The sequence below is a fragment of the Dendrobates tinctorius genome, unplaced genomic scaffold (assembly GCF_039654945.1).
Source record: "Dendrobates tinctorius isolate UK_male_01 unplaced genomic scaffold, ASM3965494v1 ptg000201l, whole genome shotgun sequence".
NCBI classification, from domain to species: domain Eukaryota; kingdom Metazoa; phylum Chordata; class Amphibia; order Anura; family Dendrobatidae; genus Dendrobates; species Dendrobates tinctorius.
Window position 1 is genome coordinate 11,233,692 of NW_027361868.1, and position 20,851 is coordinate 11,254,542.

Genomic DNA, 20,851 nt, shown 5'->3' on the forward strand with positions numbered 1-20,851 from the left:
GACTTCAACCCCATAGAAAATCTTTGGTGGGATTTAAAGATTGTGGTGCAGGACACATAACCAAGAATATTACTGACCAGGAGGCCATCAACCATAAAGAATAGACTAAGATTGCTCAGGAATGTTGCCAGACGCAGCTGTCTAGCTATGCATCATGTCTATAGTAAGTCATAACAGCTAGAGGGGCAGCAGATCATAACAGTCAGAGGGGCTCTACTAAATACTAAAGACCCTTGTCAAGGAGGGGTGAATAATTGCGAGACTGCAGGAGTCACTAACAGTGATATTTTGTGCTGATTTTGGACAAACCACTTGTAATATTAGTTGTGTTGAGCTTTTTTTATTGCTAAAAGTATGTATGTTTTACTAATAAACCTAATTTGCAATGAGGGGTTGAATATTTTTGATTACAAATGTATGTACAGACTCTGTACTAGGAACAGGTGTAGTAGCCTAGAGTGATCGTCCTCCATAGATCGATAGTCATCTTCAGGTCCTCAGAAATGTTGATGCTTCACTACTTTGAATGAGTTTGAGTGTAATACCAGACCCAACCCATGGATAGGAGTGGCGCTGTCCCTGGACAGAAGCAGCCATGTTTTTCTAATCTCATACAGCCGCTTTATGAGCAGGATACCTATTATCTTCTGGAAACAGATGATAGCAGCACCTGGTGGATCTGTTTTTCCTTTTTTTTAAAATTTTTCTTTAAATGAATGGGTAATTATCATCTTTGGTGTCGTGCTGGCGGTTAAATCCAGAACTTTTGCACTTGCACTCAGTAGGCTGCAATACTTCAATCCTTTATTTCCATGCTATAGATATGATTAGACATAATCACGCTGGAAATAATTAACGCTTTGCAATCAACGTGGCAATTACACTGGATTCCTGCACGAAGAAACGCTTCAGACAGCACAAAACCATAGGATAATGTCCTGTGGATGAAGCTGAATAGTCGCCTCAATTCAGGACTCTATACAAACAGATACAAAACAAAGCCAAAACCTGACAACTTGGACAACCACTCCATTCCAGACACAAAAGCATCTGTGTCATCCATCTCTCAGATTATAAACCCAACACAGTGGAGCTGGCTGTGCTTTCTAGAGGACTCTCATTTTGTCCTACCAAGGCCCTAGATAAAACTGAACTCTGCAGTGATATAGAACATGATTTCAGGAAACTGCGCCTAAGGGAATATTTCAATGATACAGAAGATTCAGAAAACACTCAGACCGAAGGAAAAGAGATTCCAACAACCAAAAAGAGGTCAGATTGGACACGTCCTTCAGACATTTGATAAAATCCACCATCATAGACACCAACAGGAGCAGCTTCGGACTGGAGCACCTTGGGCCCACCAGAGAAAATCATTCTTGGGGCCCACTATGTAGCTACATAGAAATAAAACAAGACCACCAATTGTGCGGGTCCGGGTATAATATAAGGTAGTACAAATCTTAATTATGTAGCAAGAGTTGGGGTAGCCTCCCTCATAGAATATAAAGCAGCCCCCTCATCTATATATATAGTTGCCTTAAATTGTCTGTCGTCCACTTCCGTCTGGATGTCCCCGAATCCCACAATCCAGTGCGCCGTACCGGAAGTACACCGACCGCCATTTTGGTACACCCAAGTGATGCCGCTCGGATTCCAGGCCGCAGCTGCAATCCCGACTCCTAGCTACGCTCGGATCCAGGCCGCAGCTGCAATCCCGACTCCTAGCTACGCTCGGATCCAGGACGCAGCGGTAATCCCGACTCCTAGCTACGCTCGGATCCAGGCCACTGCTGCGATCCCGAACGCTGCTGCGATTCTGAACGCCGCTGCCATACCGACCGCCACTCAGGCCACCGCTGCGATCCCAACTGCCGCTGGGATCCCAGCTACCACTGCGTTCCAGGCTGCCGCCGCGATCCCGAACACCGCTGGGATCTCGGCTGCTGCTTGGATCCCAGCCGCCGCTCGGATCCAGGCCGCCGCTGCGATCACGAGGCTGTGAAAGGGGTGTAACGAGAGGGTATAACGAGAGGGGTGTAATGAAGGGGGTATAATGAGAGGGTGTAATGAGGGGGTGTAATGTGGGGGGACTGAGAGGGATGCCTCCGCCGGAACCCCGCCAGGACCCACCGCATGACTACACACGGCGGATCCCGCCGCTGCCTGTATGTGCAGGCACAGCCAGCAGGAAACACCGCGGCTTGAGGCCTGTGCTGGAGATTGGGTGCGGCCACCCTCTGGTGGCGCCAAACACCATCTCCAGCACAGGCCGCAAAACAGTCTTTCCTGCCGGTTATGACGGCATGGAAGTGGGTAGGCCGCCACCCCCAGTGCCACAAAGCTGCCCCCATCGTGATGTTATTGCCCTCCCGATGCAATAGCATCGGGCACACATCTAGTATAATATAATGCAGCCTCCTCATAGAATATAATTCAGCCATCTCACAGAATATAATGCTGTCCCCTTCATAGGGTATAATGCAGCCATCTCACAGAATATAATGCTGCCCCCTTCATAGGGTATAATGCTGCCCCCTTCATAGGGTATAATGCTGCCCCCTTCATAGGGTATAATGCTGCCCCCCTCATAGGGTATAATGCTGCCCCCTTCATAGGGTATAATGCTGCCCCCTTCATAGGGTATAATGCTGCCCCCTTCATAGGGTATAATGCTGCCCCCCTCATAGGGTATAATGCTGCCCCCTCATAGGGTATAATGCTGCCCCCTTCATAGGGTATAATGATGCCCCCTCACAGGGTATAATGCTGCCCCCTTCATAGGGTATAATGCTGCCCCCCACATAGGGTATAATGCTGCCCCCTCACAGGGTATAATGCTGCCCCCTTCATAGGGTATAATACTGCCCCCCTCATAGGGTATAATGCTGCCCCCTCATAGGGTATAATGCTGCCCCCCTCATAGGGTATAATGCTGCCCCCCTCATAGGGTATAATGCTGCCCCCCTCATAGGGTATAATGCTGCCCCCCTCATAGGGTATAATGCACCCCCTCATAGGGTATAATACTGCCCCCCTCATAGGGTATAATGCTGCCCCCCTCATAGGGTATAATGCTGCCCCCCTCATAGGGTATAATGCTGCCCCCCTCATAGGGTATAATGCTGCCCCCTCATAGGGTATAATACTGCCCCCCTCATAGGGTATAATGCTGCCCCCCTCATAGGGTATAATGCTGCCCCCTCATAGGGTATAATACTGCCCCCCTCATAGGGTATAATGCTGCCCCCCTCATAGGGTATAATGCACCCCCTCATAGGGTATAATACTGCCCCCCTCATAGGGTATAATGCTGCCCCCCTCATAGGGTATAATGCTGCCCCCCTCATAGGGTATAATGCTGCCCCCCTCATAGGGTATAATGCTGCCCCCTCATAGGGAATAATGCTGCCCCCTCATAGGGTATAATGCTGCCCCCCTCATAGGGTATAATGCTGCCCCCCTCATAGGGTATAATGCTGCCCCCCTCATAGGGTATAATGCTGCTCCCCTCATAGGGTATAATGCTGCCCCCCTCATAGGGTATAATGCTGCCCCCCTCATAGGGTATAATGCTGCCCCCCTCATAGGGTATAATGCTGCCCCCCTCATAGGGTATAATGCTGCCCCCTCATAGGGTATAATACTGCCCCCCTCATAGGGTATAATGCTGCCCCCCTCATAGGGTATAATGCTGCCCCCCTCATAGGGTATAATGCTGCCCCCTCATAGGGTATAATGCTGCCCCCCTCATAGGGTATAATGCTGCCCCCTCATAGGGAATAATGCTGCCCCCCTCATAGGGTATAATGATGCCCCCTCATAGGGTATAATGCTGCCCCCCTCATAGGGTATAATGCTGCCCCCCTCATAGGGTATAATGCTTCCCCCTCATAGGGTATAATGCTGCCCCCCCATAGGGTATAATGCTGCCCCCTCATAGGGAATAATGCTGCCCCCCTCATAGGGTATAATGCTGCCCCCTCATAGGGTATAATGCTGCCCCCCTCATAGGGTATAATGCTGCCCTCTCATAGGGAATAATGCTGCCCCCCTCATAGGGTATAATGCTGCCCCCCTCATAGGGTATAATGCTGCCCCCTCATAGGGTATAATGCTGCCCCCTCATAGGGTATAATGCTGCCCCCTCATAGGGAATAATGCTGCCCCCTCATAGGGTATAATGCTGCCCCCCTCATAGGGTATAATGCTGCCCCCCTCATAGGGTATAATGCTGCCCCCCTCATAGGGTATAATGCTGCCCCCCTCATAGGGTATAATGCTGCCCCCTCATAGGGTATAATGCTGCCCCCCTCATAGGGTATAATGCTGCCCCCTCATAGGGTATAATGCTGCCCCCCTCATAGGGTATAATGCTGCCCCCCTCATAGGGTATAATGCTGCCCCCCTCATAGGGTATAATGCTGCCCCCCTCATAGGGTATAATGCTGCCCCCCTCATAGGGTATAATGCTGCCCCCCTCATAGGGTATAATACTGCCCCCCTCATAGGGTATAATGCTGCCCCCCTCATAGGGTATAATGCTGCCCCCCTCATAGGGTATAATGCTGCCCCCTCATAGGGTATAATGCTGCCCCCCTCATAGGGTATAATGCTGCCCCCCTCATAGGGTATAATGCTGCCCCCTCATAGGGTATAATACTGCCCCCCTCATAGGGTATAATGCTGCCCCCCTCATAGGGTATAATGCACCCCCTCATAGGGTATAATACTGCCCCCCTCATAGGGTATAATACTGCCCCCCTCATAGGGTATAATGCTGCCCCCCTCATAGGGTATAATGCTGCCCCCTCATAGGGTATAATGCTGCCCCCCTCATAGGGTATAATGCTGCCCCCCCTCATAGGGTATAATGCTGCCCCCCCTCATAGGGTATAATGCTGCCCCCCCTCATAGGGTATAATGCTGCCCCCCCTCATAGGGTATAATGCTGCCCCCCCTCATAGGGTATAATACTGCCCCCCTCATAGGGTATAATGCTGCCCCCCCTCATAGGGTATAATGCTGCCCCCTCATAGAATATAAATTCGCCCTGCTGGAGGCGGTGTGTCCAGTCACACGTGACCATTACATATAGAGACAGACAGATAATAGAGAGACAGGTAGATATAGAGCCCATCTGGACCCTTACCATGCAGCAGCCTCTCCTACAATTAACTATATACTTGCTATGTTCCTTGTTGTATGGAGGACGTGGTGGGGAGAGCGCTCGGTCACGGTGTACAGCACCCGCCTCCTGTGGGCAGCGCAGCCTACCGGCACTGTGTGTTATATTGTGGACATGTCAATAAAGTTTGTTGAACTGTGATCGCTGCGTAAACAAACATGGCGGCTCGGCTCCAGTAGCCGGAGAGAGCGGCTGACCCAGGGAACTGGGATCATTCTCCGTTCACACCGGCCACCATGGAGGACAAGGCGGGGTTTAGAGGATGGCGAGGAGCAGCCTGAGGTGAAGGTCACCGGGCCCGGGCGTAGTGATCTGTGTGAACTGTGGCCACAGCTGTGCGGGGTAGTAGTGTATCATATGAGGCCGTATGGGACTATTTACTTCTAAAATAATTGTGTTTGCAGCCAGAGGCTGTGAGGCTGCTGCAAAACTACCACTCCCAGCACTCTTTAAGAGCCAGCAGCTGCCAGGGCATGATGGGAGTTGTAGTTTTACCACAGCTACAAGCAAAAATCAATTGCAGCAACTTTTGGGGGTATGTGTGTAGTTGTTCAGTGATATTCCACCTCCCCAGTGTATCATGGCCTCCTATAGGGAACCTGTAGGTGCTAGTAGCAGGATGGGAGCTGGCGACGGGGGCATTAAGGTGCAGAAGGCAGAAGTGCCCCTCACAGCTCTGGCTAAATCCAACACCTGGTACCACTGCAGCTGCCAGCAGCCTGCACGGCGCTCACTGAGAAGAACGGAGGCTGCGCCTGGACTGCACAGGCGCACTGCCGGCGCCGCCAGTCACAACCGTGACTTCAGCCCCGGCTGCTCTTATAAGTCTCCGGTGCACTTGGGAGATAAAGCGGTGTCACTGCACGAACTGACCTGTCTTATAACTCTGCCCACAGTGCGAGCACCAAACGCCGCCTGCGCCCTCCTGCCCGGCCCTGACACCCGGGACTACCGCCCAGACTCACCGACAGTCTCATGCATCACAGAGGAGACCTGAGCAGTGCGGTGGAGAGGTAAGAGCAGCATGTAGTGCAGCCTGCGGGGACTAATGTACAGCGCCCAGCCACCGCACTGCTCCCTGAGGGGCTGTGGTCTCTGCACCAGACTCATTCACCGTGTGTCTGGGGTGGAGACACTGATGTGATGTTGGCATGTATTTATAGATACACTTCTCAAAAAAATAAAGGGAACACTTAAACAAAAGAATATAACTCCAAGTAAATCAAACTCCTGTGAAATCAAACTGTCCACGTAGGAAGCAACACTGATTGACAATCAATTTCACATGCTGTTGTGCAAGTGGAATAGACAATAGATGGAAATTATTGGCAATTATCAAGACACCCACAATAAAGGAGTGGTTCTGCAGGTGGGGACCACAGACCACTTCTCAGTGCTTTCTGGCTGATGTCTTGGTCTCTTTTGAATGTAGGTTGTACTTTCACACTCGTGGTAGCATGAGACGGACTCTACAACCCACACAAGTGGCTCAGGTAGTGCAGCTCATCCAGGATGGCACATCAATGAGAGCTGTAGCAAGAAGGTTTGCTGTGTCTGTCAGCGTAGTGTCCAGAGGCTGGAGGCGCTGCCAGGAGACAGGCCAATACACCAGCAGACGTGGAGGGGGCCGTAGGAGGGCAACAACCCAGCCGCAGGATCGCTACCTCCACCTTTGTGCAAGGAGGAACAGGAGGAGCACTGCCAGAGCCCTGCAAAATGACCTCCAGCAGGCCATAAATGTGCATGTGTCTGAACAAACGGATAGAAACCGACTCCATGAGGATGGCCTGAGTGCCCGACACAGATGGGGGTTGTGCTCACAGCCCAACACCGTTTACCTCAATCATCCGCGCTCCAGCAGCTTATTCAGTCAACTTGTCACCGGCCGGGACAACGCTCCAGGACTCACTGCTACTCCGGAGAGACTTGATACGGAACCCAAGATAAGTACGCTACGATCCACTGATTGGAGTAAAAAGTATTTTTCAGAGCGCAGGTATCTGACCTTGTCTGCCCTACAGCGCAGCACCTTTGAGCACTCCCAGCACTTATATGGGGCAGCATTAACTATATCTGCATGGCATCAGCAACCTGTTTTGGCCTTTGGCCCTTGGTCACACTGTATATCCTTAGCACCATTAAGCGCCAATGGTATATTAGTTTTCAGATCTTTGTGCACATAAATCAGTGCCATTACTACATACTATGATTTTTCTCTTGCTTATTTGCACATACTGAAAGGCACTGACATTATTGCTTTTATTGCACTTGACACGTTCTTAAATATTTATTAATTAGACCTTTTATTCTTGTTTTATATGAGTGCAATAATTCCTATCAACCCCCTAAATACCTGTTCCTTCAATTTCTAGCTCATTCAATTGAACTTCTATCGGAGGGTATACGTCACTTCTTGTCTAGAATTCATGAAATTCATAGCGCGAGTACTTATTATTTGTTTATATTCAGTTTTACAAAAATTGCTCATAAACTGACCGTGACCCCAGATTGAGAAACAGAGCAAAAGTTTTAGTCAGGAGTCAGGCCAATCACAGGACTTATGTCGCTGCGGTGCCCATAGCCTTGTGATGCCGGTAGCCCTGCGATTAGAGTTGAGCGAAACAGGTCGGTCAGATTCAAAAGTCGCAAACTTTCACCAAAGTCGGGTTTCATGAAACGAAACCTGACCACAGCATGAAGTTGGCCATGCGGTTGGTGACCCAAGCACCAAAGTCAGGTTTCGCCGAATGCTTGCACGTGACTTTTTTCAGCCATTGAGAGAAGCGGAGCGCAGCTGGAGAGGGAGACGAGAGAGATTTCGCCGCCTCTGGGGTTAAAATTCATGCCAGGTGTGTTTACAGTCCTCCACTCACTGCCGACTTTTCTCCCCATTGACTTGCATTGGGTTTCGTGTTTCACGACTTTTCCCGACTTTTCGCTATAGTCGGCCGATTTCGTTCGACTCGACTTAATATCACATTTGTGTATGGGGAAAAAAAAAAAGTAGATGTACATAAATTACCCCCAAGGGGAACTGGAGTATATTTGTGCAAAACTTTTTTAAATTTTTTTTATAAAGTTGCAATTGATGAATTAGAACATCTGAAAATTCCAAATCGCATCCACAACGGTGAATAGAAAATAATACAAAAAAAAAAAAACAGGCAAACACAAATAGAATAGAGTTTAAAAAAGGCGCAAATGAAAAACAGCAAAAAAAGCAAAACACCAAACCCTAAACAAAAAAGACACATTACAATAATCAATCAGACCCTGAATTATCGCAGCTAATTCTTTCTCTGAGGTGAAACAGTTCTGTTTTCCGACATGTTTTACCTCACAGAAAGCGGCAGCTGTGATCCCGTGCTATAATGTCTGTTTTCTCTGGTTTGCCCCCCCCCCCCTATTCAGGAGCTGTGGTATGATCAGACTGTGTTCCTGCACAGTCAGACACGACCATTACACAGTACATAGCAGGGGCATGTTTATAAGATTATCTCAGCATAGGAAAATTATTTTGATCACATCCAAGTGTGGAAATTATTATTCCATACGGGTTCCAGTAGGTCACCTGCAATATTTGCGGCGGCTGTGGTGTAATTCTACTGAAGATTCGTCCCTCCTCCTGCCGTCTGACAACAGGTCACGTGGGGCCCTGCGTGTTTCCTATGTCAGCGTCTGGGGGAGGTGGCTGCGCCTCTGCTCAGTGTAGGCGGTGTATAAACATGGCGATTGCATCCTCTCTCCATGCCCCCTGAGGAAGGAGCTTCATGCTCCGAAATGCGCGTCGGGGAAGGGCTGAAGGTACGGATCCTCTGCAATATTCATCTGCCACTTAGGTAAATGTTGCTCTTGGTGTGTGGCTGCTCACCTATTATTGGAATCTCTCTGGGGCTATACTGAGCATGTGCTCTGGATATTACATGGGTGGTATATGAGGTTTCAACTTAATATAAAGTAACGCTTTTTCTTATATATGAGCACAGGCTCTTAATTTATGACTGTTTGAAGTATACCCATGTGTAATTCTCCCTGCACCAGATGATTATTGGCACCTCTTATTTTTTGTATTGCATCGTAATTGTGCTGCCATATTGAGCAATTGCTCTGGGCATTTGCACGGGCGGGATAGGGGGTTCTAACCATGTGTAAAACAGCCCCCTTCTTGTGCTACATGAGCACTGGCTCTGAGAGTAGTGTTGTTCTATCTGTATATTGTTGGCAATATGTCTACATGTTATTCTTGTGGCGCCAGATGAATATTTATGTTTGCCTACACCAATTTCGTGGTTATTTATTATATATGTAATTGTAGAGGGTTTGGCCTGTATGCCGTGAACTATGTGTGATCACCTGATGTGTACAATTTTTTCTGCCCCAATCATTGTATTTGATCTATTTTAAATTATTTGTACCTAATAAAACGATTAATTTTAATGGGACTTTATGACTGCTTTCAGTCTTTTCTTAGCATGCTCTCTGCAGTTGGCCCTGTATTTGTCTGGCTAAGGCACACATGATTGAGTGGTAGGTGGCAATTGGCCTTGTTATTTCTGCAATCATTCCCTACCCACATGTGTTATGCTTACCACAATTTGTTCATACTCCCTAAATTCAGCAGTGTCCATATGGACGCCCGTGGCAGAAATAAATTCTGGCATGCACGAAGTGTAGGATTCCATGGGCACCCAATCACTTACAGCAGCAGTAGCGCTAGCATGTTCTCGCCCGCTGCACTATTGCTGATTCTCATCGTCGCTAGAACTAGTGGACGACATCAGCAAAAACTGCTCCGCCGTTTCACTGGCGCTGTCTGTATCCGAACAGATCATGGCGTAAGCCTCATCTGCCGAATACAAACGTGCAGCCATCTCCAACTTTTTCTCTCTCTTTCTCTCTTTCCCTCTTTCCCGACGGACAGGGAGACTGAGGCGACACTGGGAGGGGGGTAGACACATCAGCCGTCCCAGTACTCACTGAGGCAGCTGCTTCATTCCTGGTGCATCCCACGTTCCTCCTGAAGTTCAAAGGACTGGAGGCAGAGCCCAGGACAACTTCAAACAAGTAAGATTTATTTTCCACAGGACATCCAATACACCGTTAGAACACTTGACACGGTACCAGCAATACATCTTCTACAGCTTTCCCTAGCTTCTTCAGCTACACCAGAATGGACCACAAAGTCACTACGAGACGAGGAGCGTGGTGAAAATGGCACTTCGACCGATCTCCCTGGAACCGACCAGTCCAGACACGGATATATTCATCTACTAGATCGTCCACCCCTTTTGGTTATCCTGCTCGTGTACTAGCTGGTGACCCACTCGACTACTTCATCAGCACCCCGTCTTGTGCTGGCACTTCCTCCATGACTCTTCGACTGACTTCTTAAACCACGTTGCTGCAGGTATCACACTTCACTTTGTTGTTCTGACAACTCCCCCACATCTGCTCTCGATTGCTAGGGATTCCACTTCACACATTTGTGTGCCAGCTGTGCGGCCCAGGAACAATACCTTCTGAGCAGCACCAGGGGCTACCCTGTCTGACTATTACCAGGAAATCTCACTCAGCTCATTCCCGGCTAACACTCCTACAATTAACCCTGAAGTGTCCTACCACTGTGTCCCATAATGAGTGCACTCAGTGTCCCCATCTTGTGTCCTTTTTACTAACTGCACTGTCCCTAACTTATACATATAATACATTATGGTAATAAACACACATATACAGCTTACACATAATGCACAGATATGTACATAAGATGCAATCAAATATGGCAATCATTTACAGGTAACTAATAGCAACAATATCTACAGGGCTAGGCCCTGACCCTCTTACAGTGGGATAAAAATTGATTCTAGATTTCAAACAAGTTTCTAACAGCAGCAGCTCAGGCACTGTCAGTGCCGAGCTTCTACTCTGATCGGGCAGGAAGTGCTGATATTTCAGCATCTACTGCATGGTCATGCTGTGATCGGTCAGTCAGATTGACTGCCCGATTACAGCGATCTGGGTGCGGGGACCGACAGTATGGGTCCCTGCCAGAGGCGTAGTTAGGGGTTCAGCTCAGAGGGAGAAAAAATCTGAGTGGACCCCTAACTGGTAACCCTGATTACAACTCAGGTGGAACACCCAGCGGCAGTAGCTCTGGGTGGGCCCCCTCAGAGCAAGGGGCCCGAGGCAACCGCACCCTCTTCCCCCCTGGTAGCTACGCTACAGGTGTCTGCACCTCTTCCCGTGCCTTTCAGCTGTCATACACAGCTGTCGGCACTGTACTTATCACTGTGTGTTTGCAAGTTTTAGTGACACTATACATACATGACGGACACAGTCCATCCTGGTGCGGAAACTGACACCCGGCCATGATGGACTGTGTCCGTCATTAGACGTTAAGGGGTTAAATAATACTCTCACAGATTGACAGCTGCATTTAACGGTTTAACAGCAGCAGACAAAGCTCCGTTCCTCTCGGTTGTTCGAGGCAGATTATGTCTGAATAGCACAAGTAGACAACATTATAATATGTTTATCAACAGCAATCGTTTTGCAGAACAAAAATCCCAACTAGAAAGAATTAATATATTCATTTTTATTGGTATTTATATCTAACTCAGAAAAATTAGAAAAAAACAAGCAATTGATGACTATTGAAGTTCAAATGTCCAACACTTGTAGAGATTCTCCAGGTCTAGGAAACTGCATCTGATCATGTTCTCAGCGCAGGTCGGTGCAGGTATTCAGCTTTTTCTTCCAAGATGTGTCATGCCTGTGTAGAAGCGATAAGTCGCCTTTCTCATTAACCTGAAAACAATTGAAAGATGTTTTTAAAAAGCTTGACAAAATATACTGGTTATCAAAAGAAACAAACTCAGAGAAGGCAACTTCACCATCATATCTCTGGTCATCAGCTGAACTTGAAATAGACGTGAAATATTGCATTATATATTGTCTACAAAGAAGGCCAATATGGAACTTGAAAATAGGAAGTTGCCAATAATAGTGTAATGTTAGAAAAATGCGACATGAACCATACTGCTATGGTGAGAGCACTCACAATAGATCTATACGGCGTGCAATGTCTGAGGGACTCATCTCGCCCGTCAGTGTGTTGGCGATTCTTCCGCAGCAGTAGGCTGATAACTTTCATCATTTCTTTCCTTTCTCAACCAGAATTTAAAAAAATTGTGCAGCAAGAAAAAATAATAATTAGAACAAATAAATACAGTAATAAAAACTATATTGCATTTCTTCTATTACGCCTTGCTTACACTATCATGTCCTCGCTGTTGCACTTCTTGAAAACAAGAATGATTGTTACTTACGATGATTTATATTATTGACATGAAGAACATATATAAATGGAGGAAAACTACAGAAATATTTACCTGGGAAACACACGTTAGAAGCTTTGTGTCCATCAGAAGAGGTGGATTCTGAATGTTCGCTGTTCACTGCTTGTGATGAAGACGTAAACTGATTGTCTCCCTACACGGTGAAAAAAAGGCAAAATATAGAAAAGTATTTAAACTTTAAATGATAAAAGACAAAATTAGAGACTCAAGATTCTCAATATTTTAAAAATCACTTTTATTATTGATTGCTGACAATAATGGAAGTTTCGTTCTTACCTCCATCACAGGTGGATGAGATGACAATATTTAGATAAATCTCACTGTTCAAATAATGAACCTGAAAATATAAAGAAAATAATTACATCCAACAAAGCTTAAACTCATAGAAGGTTTTCCAGAGCATTGTAGATAATTGCTGGGAATTGTCAATCATTCCATAGCCAGCAAGTTATGGGAAATGTAACCAGGGTTTATCTGGTGACCTATGAGGACGGATTCTGGATCTTTGCTGCTAATTGCTGGTGATGAACACAGATATCCATTGTCTCGCTACTCAGGGGAAAATATATAAAAGTGTCTCGACTTTACATTTTAAAGAAACCAAATTAGAGGCTAAATATTCTGAAGAATAGTTACATGTTTAGCTGATGGGTAGTTGACGCATTCGTCCACCGCACCGGCGGCATTTACGTTTATTGTCAGGTATTTGTCTAAATCGCCCAATTCTGCAAAGATAAGAGGGATATTGGTTACTGGGCTGGAATGAACGTTCATTAATACCATGGATTATATTAACAAGAACAAATTGAAATCAATATATTATGAACTGGCCCAGCACAGAAAATATAACATGTAGTATCCTGAACCCTACAGCCCCCAGACGTCAGTCCGCTCTGATAGTAGTAAAGTATGAAAGCATTCTACCAACAGAACCGCACGGACGTCTCTCCGCAGTGATTGTGTGTCCGGAGGAGATGAGTCATAAAATCCACTTACTCTTTACCACACAGGTCGCATTTGTACTTGTATTTGTAGTTGATGGTATAATTATGATATCGTGTCACTTTTGGCAGCTCGGGATGGATAAGATTTACCCTTCTTGTGAAAACCTGCCATAACGGGCCATGGTTGTCTTTGCGTTTACCGGTGATTATCCAACAGGCGGCATGGCACATCTCGTGCGCAAGGGTGGATCGTACTCGCACTAAAACAAGAGATTATACAGTTATGAGAAAATCTGAGTACACCCTGATTGAACTATTTGGTTTTACAGAGCAGGACAAAATACAAACTACATCCTGAGATGAACAACACGTGACAAGTCAACCGTGCCATTATTTATTTACCGAATACTACTTCAAAATGCAGAAACGGAGTGAAAAATAAGTACACCCCATGAATCCATAGCTTTTAGAATCACCTTTAGCAGCAATAACTTGAAGTTGCATCAATGGTGTACTTAATCACACGCCGTTTTTGCCTTTTGGCCTACTTTTTGTTAAATGATGCAATATTTTTTTTTCATGTTGTTTTCTGAGATTGTATTTCCCTACATTTAGGACTTTCTATAGAGCTGATACTTTTTTTAATTTTCTCCTGATATGTCAAATATTAGAATTCAAAGAGGGTGTACTTAGTTTTTCTTATGACAGTATGTACAATGAGTTTATAAGATGTTCTACATAACAAGTAGCAGCTTATTTGCCCTGTACACAGGTTGTCTTATGAAGCTGTAGGATGGATGTGATGTGAAACCTACCGGCAGAATCGCAGACTGTTTCAGAAAGCTCAATACGTGAGAGACGGTGGTTGTTCTGCAGCTTATTCCAGCATCGGCCGGATGCTGTTCCCATCTTCTTGCTCCACGAAATGTCCATTTTCAAAGGGAGCTAAAATAAAGAAAACAAATTCCGTTACATCTGTAAACTCTTTGACCCCAACCTTGTAAAGTCCCTAACTCTTAAGTTTGATTTACAGCACTGGTCTACTTGTATGAGGCACGGGGTCTACCGAGAAGTCCAAGATGTGAGAACAAAAATAAAAATAAACTTATTCTAAAATGTCCAAATATCAACTAAATGTTTTTTATTTATAAATGTAAAAATCCTTTCAACTTCAAGCCAAAAGTTGCTAATCTTTTTTGTCTCTGCAGTGGTGGATCATCTAAGGTTTCCTCTCATCGCACAGATAAGAAGACGGTGACGGCATTTACCAAACTATGTGAGATTTACCTGAGATACTCAATAACTATATTACAGAAACATGACCAAGGGGTTAGGAATCTGCCTTTCAGAAAGTTAGAGCCATTTTTCTTGGAATTTATTGTTTAAAGGGGGAGATAATAGAGAAGTCATGTATCACCCAGAAACCCATGATAAGATGTGATACCTTATTATCGAAGACTGTCCGGTTGTACCAGTTGTACAGTCGCCCCACCAGCTCCTCCTTATTTTCCTGGAAGTGGGTAACATAGATGGAAGTAGGAGAAATGACATCTTCCAGGAAACAGCCGGGGACGTTACATCGTGGTGTCCTGGCAAAGATAAGGAATCCTATATAAATCCACAGGAAACATCTTGCCTAGTTCATCTAATATATAAAGCTCAATGTGGGTGTGTATGTCCGGGATTGGCATCCGCACCGTCGCAGCTACAGCCACAAAATTTGGCACAGTCACACATCTGGACCCCGAGAGCGTCATAGGCTATGTTGTGAGGTGAAATTTTAACCCCTCGCCTTCCAATTCACCAAACAATTTTGCCCCTATCTACATAATGGGGAAAAAGTGTGTATCAAGCCCCGCCCCTCGTTATGATGTCATAATGGTAACCATGGCGACGCTAATGTCATAATAGGATGCAGTGGCGAAGATGCTGTCACAATGGTTGCATTGGTGACGGTTATGTCTTAACGGTTGCCATGGTGATGATGATGTCATAATGGGTATATGGGCACGGGACTGGGATGGAGGATGTGTGATGGTATATGGGCACGGGACTATGGGATGGCGGATATCTATGATGGATATATGGGCATGTGACTATGGGATGGAGGAAGTATGATGAGTATATGGGGACTCGACTATGGAATGGCGGATATGTACGATGGGTATATGGGCACGGGACTATGGGATGGAGGATGTGTGATGGTATATGGGCACGGGACTATGGGATGGCGGATATCTATGATGGATATATGGGCATGTGACTATGGGATGGAGGATGTATGATGAGTATATGGGGACTTGACTATGGGATGGCGAATATGTTTGATGGGTATATATGGGCATGGGACTATGGGATGGAAAACATGTATGATGGGTATATGGGCATAGGACTGTGGGGTGGAGAATATGTATGATGGGTATATAGGCACTCGACTATGGAATGGTGGATATGTATGATGGGTATATGGGCACGGGACTATGTGATGGAGGATAATTATAATTTGTTATAACTAACCACAGTTAGTTACTATGCCCGGGCAGCGCCGGGCTCTTCAGCTAGTGCTTTATATAGAGGTAGATGTATCTGGCCTAACTTACCTCTCCTGTGTAGCGGAGCTCTCCTCGCTATCAGATGGTAAATTATCTGTACAGAAATAAGGAAAAGTGAAAATACTTTTTATAAGGCTCAAATCAGACATGTTAGTATGCAGGCCCGTACTAGAGAGGGGTCTATAGATAGAGAGTGTAGAGAACTAATAAGACTATGGATATGGGATCCGACCAGAGCAGAACACATAGCTGACCAGACCACCAGAAATCCACAGGATCATCCTTTGGGATCAGGATCTGAAATTATAATGGGGTTCAGCAACAACAGGGCCCATAAACTTTCTCAGACGTCTATCCCATCTGTTGCTCAGGTAATCTATCCTTATTAATATTGTATGTGCTCAGTACAAGATCAGAAGTGAACATGTCCTCAGTGGCCGGAGGATGGACACTCAAATGGAAGGGGTCAATTCTCTGGGGCCTTCATGTGAAATAAGACTAGAGGTCCTATCACCTCATTTGCTGATTCATGGTAGCCTCCATTGGTTTTAATGGAGATGTGGGATTCCTTGGTGCAGGGCTTTCTCCATTGATGTCTATTGGATTTCCGAAAAGACACAAGCAAATGTATTACACATCTGTAATAAATTCTGTAGGGACAACAATGGCCGTAAGTCAACATGGCGGTGACTTTTTCTCCCAATATGGATATATTCGAGACACAGGATCCACACCAATCAAGCATGTGTAAAATAGGATTACCTCTGTAAGGTATCTTTAATTTAACCCCTTAACAACCATGTACGATGCTCATCAGTAGAGAATGAATGGAGAGAGCTCAGGAGTTGAGCCCGCCTCTTTCCCGGCAGATGTTGGTTGTGTCATTCATCCATCATCTGCCTCTGACAGCCGAGAGTTGATTGGAGCTCTGCCTCCTTCTGTTAACCTGTTAAATGCTGCTGTCATTCTCTGACAGTGGCATTTACAGCACATTTCCCAGGTGGCTCACTGTTCCAACTCCTGATCAGCGCCCTTGTAATTGTTAGATTTGGAAACTGACCCATGACAGTACAGAAAATTCATTGCTATTTCTACAATAACATAAACCTTGATTGTGTCTAGAAATGATAACTTACTATTAAACATGGATGTTCCTGCTCTATTGGAATCGGCATCATCAATAATGATGTCATCGTAGCTGTGAAATGAATGTAACAGAATATGAGCCATCATTAGACATTAATCCCCATCATGTATCTAGTAATGGAGGAGATGTAAATCTTACCAGTTGGAACTGTCCGGATCATCTGAAGTTGGTAAAATCAGATCTGTGGGGGCAGCACAACATAAATATCTTATTAGACTATTGTAATAGCAAAGACTGAGGCTCAATATCAAAAGTAATGTGTCCTGTACGTGGTCACCATGAGAAGCAATCCTCAAATCCCATTTCTGTCTGACTTTATAATGCCTGCATGAATATTCCTGACCAAATGCTGAACAGAAATGTTTGATATAAACTCTACCTTAGACGTATAATAAAGATAAATCTAAGCCCTGACTACAATGTGCACGTGATCTGCACCCAGTGACTACAATGGCTTATTAATACATCAGAGACTTTACTAGATTAGGGTTACAGTACCTGGTAAATTCGGAGTCGGGTCCGAATTGAAGCCAGTGGTGTTATCTTGGCCTGGAGACCTCGGTATTGGCCTCTTTCTTCGATGAGACTGAAAAAATGACAAACACGTCAGAATCTATAACCATGAACATCTCCAATCTATAATCTTACTCCATATTCCACTGATTACAGGTAGACATCGATATGAGTGTGGTTTCCATTGTCCTGTGCTTATTTCATGTACAGAGTATAACGGGGGTATGGGACACTTATGGTTAGGATATGGATGGGGGCGGTGGTGACATTTATGTGTCTTCATAGAATATTATGTATCCTGTACATGGACATATTGTCACAAATATTACAAGTGAGGGCAGTCTTTACTCTGCAAACATGATCCGAGTTATCACCTCATCTACTTGGAGCTATATTTTCTGTCCCACCATCTTTTTCTTGAACTTTTATCCGAAATATATTTTATTTATTTAAGAATATAAAATGATGCTCACCTGATGTAAATCGTCATCATCACTGCTGTCCTCGGTATCCGAGAGAACTATAATACTCTTAAATCGCTTTCTTGGCATCATATTTGCACAAGTCACTCACAACACTCCTCTCTCCACAAACGCCTACTAAAACCCTCAACGGAACCCTGGGTGACAGGGCATTCTATAGCGTCCAGCCCTTTGTGACATCATTAGAATGCTGTAATTGTTTGCTCATTTTTTGAATTTTGCAACTTTATTAAATTGTACAAAACATACAGTATCAATACATAAAGAGGAAATTAGATTAAAACAACAATCTTCCTAAGGCCGGGGTCACACTTGTGAGTGCAATGCGAGAAATTGCGCCTCAATACAAGGCAATATCGCTGGCACTCGGGACTGGAGTGTGCGGCTGCATGTATTTCTTTGCAACTGAACTCTCCGCTCCGAGCCGCCGGCCGCAGTGCTGGGTATTGAGGCGAGAGACCTGCGCGAGTTTCCCGCATTGCACTCACAAGTGTGACCCCAGCCTAATTCCTTCACTCCCAGCCTTTTTCAAATTTTTCAGAAAAAACTAATAATAAAAAACCCCACATAAACAAACATTTAAATTAAAGAGACCCCCACTAATGTTTAAGTTGTTGATTATCTCTCCCCCGAGTTTTAATGCTCTTCCACTACATTTTTTTCCAATTGTTCACACAATTTTCAAAATTCTCTGAGGAGCAAAACCACACCGTCATATTTTATAACTCTCTTTAGTAATTTCTTCTATTCTGTAATACTCCATTTTTTTTTCTTTATCCATTTCCTAACGAATTCCCCTCTTGTTATATAAAGCCGCCTACTTAAAGGGAACCTGTCAGCAGGAATGTGCACAGTAACCTACACACAATGTCAGGTCGGTGCTGTTATACTGAATAAAATGATACTTTGGTTGATGAAATCTGTCTTGTGGCTTTTTCTTAATCTTTATTTTCAGTTTCGTATTAATGAGATTCTCGTGCCCTAAGGCGGGGTTCATGTATGTGGTGCTCCGATTAGATATTCATAATGCAGACTACGGACCCCCTCGCTGATCTCTCACGGCCCTGCCCCCTAGTTTGCATAATGAATGCGCTGCAGCATAATCACATGGTTACTGTGAACTTAATCCCTTTTGCAGATTTACTTGAGCAAAGGAAAAAAAAGTAATTTTGAAAATGGCGCCTGGGGTGCCTGCGCAGTAGTAGCTATCGGTTTGTATAGAGATCCAATAGCTACTGTTGTGCAGGTGGCGGTGGCGCCATTTTGCTAAAGAAAAAAATGTCCTCCACCAAAATGGCGCCGCCCAGGATCGCAAATTCTTTCTTAGAGGTAAAACTTTTTTTAAAAGATAGACAGGAAAATGCTTTATCTCACAGAATCAGCTGCAATCCTGTGCTGTGCTGTCTGTATACTCTTTTGCTTCCTCCTCTGCCCAGGAGACGTGGTATGATCAGACCATGTTCCTGCACGGTCAGGGGACAGTGCAAGAGGGGCTCTGGGGACATCATATTATATGGGATGCTGTTGGGGGCATTATACTGTATTTTACGGGCTGTGCTGTTGACTATGCTATATAATGGGGGCTGAGGTATACATTATACTGCATAGGGGGCTGTGGTTGACATCATAGTGTATACTTGGAAGCTGTTATGTATAGACTGTGGGTGGCTGTGGTGACCATTATGCTGTGTAGTGGCACAGTTTGGAGAGGACAAAATGGTGGGCAGTATGATGGCATAGTGTGAAGAGAGGGCACAAAATGGATATGGAATGGGGACAGCGTGAAATGGGTGCACAGTATGGAGAAAGGTTAGCATAGCGGGGGACAGTATGGAGATATAGAGAGTGAAAGGGAAAACAGTAGAGAGGGGGCAGCCATGGTATAGGCCGTGATTCTTAATGATGGACATTGTTGCAGCTATAGCTGATAATGGCAGACAGTAATGTGGTTGTGGATTAGTAAGGCAGACAGTGTAGATGCCATACACCATAGGGGGCTTATTTAGGGCATAGTATGGACAGATATTTTTTATGCAGAAGGTAATCTAGTAACACTTTGATTTTTAAGGGCACCATCTTGGGATGTGCTCCAGAAGATTGGAGAAGAGAAGTCTGTAGAGAAGAGTTGTGGATGTGAAAAGTCTTCATGACATGTGGTCAAGATGGAAATAAGAAGAAAGAAACCACTCAATCAGAGAAGATGTCACCTATTAGGTACCTGGATGTAAACGTCTACATATGATACTGCCTGCGCTTCATCAGTATTGTGGTTCCTGCATGGTCCGCAGTCTGATAATGACTGATAACAACCATTCCTAGCATCTCCTTATCATTGTTTAAGACATATTGGGAGTTGTTGGTTCATGAGATCCAAATGTATATGGGCCTGACTTGACATTACAACTTATTGCTGTACTGTGAAGGAGAGAATGGCTAATGAAATCAATTATTAACCTAACATAAGCTAGTTTAGACGTGGTGTGGCAAGATGGTGTCTATATGCTGGAACTATGCCCTGGGATCCTTGGAATGTGATGAGGATACACTGAAGACCATATGTGGAATAGACTTAGCAGGGACCTTATACAGACTGGTACAATGGCTCTGGAGAAGCTGAGCAACGATTTAGATGACGGAATTGAGGGTAAACTGATTAAATTTGCTGATGAC

At 45.2% G+C, this 20,851-nt stretch overlaps 2 long non-coding RNA genes across 2 annotated transcripts; one reads left to right on the forward strand and one right to left on the reverse strand.

Moving 5' to 3' along the window:
• Positions 1–5,333: 5,333 nt before the first annotated feature.
• On the forward strand, positions 5,334–19,100 carry LOC141056945 (uncharacterized). The gene is made up of 3 exons (XR_012221961.1): positions 5,334–5,470; positions 6,085–6,201; positions 14,696–19,100. It is a non-coding gene; the product is annotated as an uncharacterized lncRNA (long non-coding RNA).
• LOC141056943 (uncharacterized) lies at positions 11,725–12,951 on the reverse strand. The gene is made up of 3 exons (XR_012221960.1): positions 12,577–12,951; positions 12,246–12,348; positions 11,725–11,992 (listed from the first exon to the last, which is right to left on the reverse strand). It is a non-coding gene; the product is annotated as an uncharacterized lncRNA (long non-coding RNA).
• Positions 19,101–20,851: the final 1,751 nt, after the last annotated feature.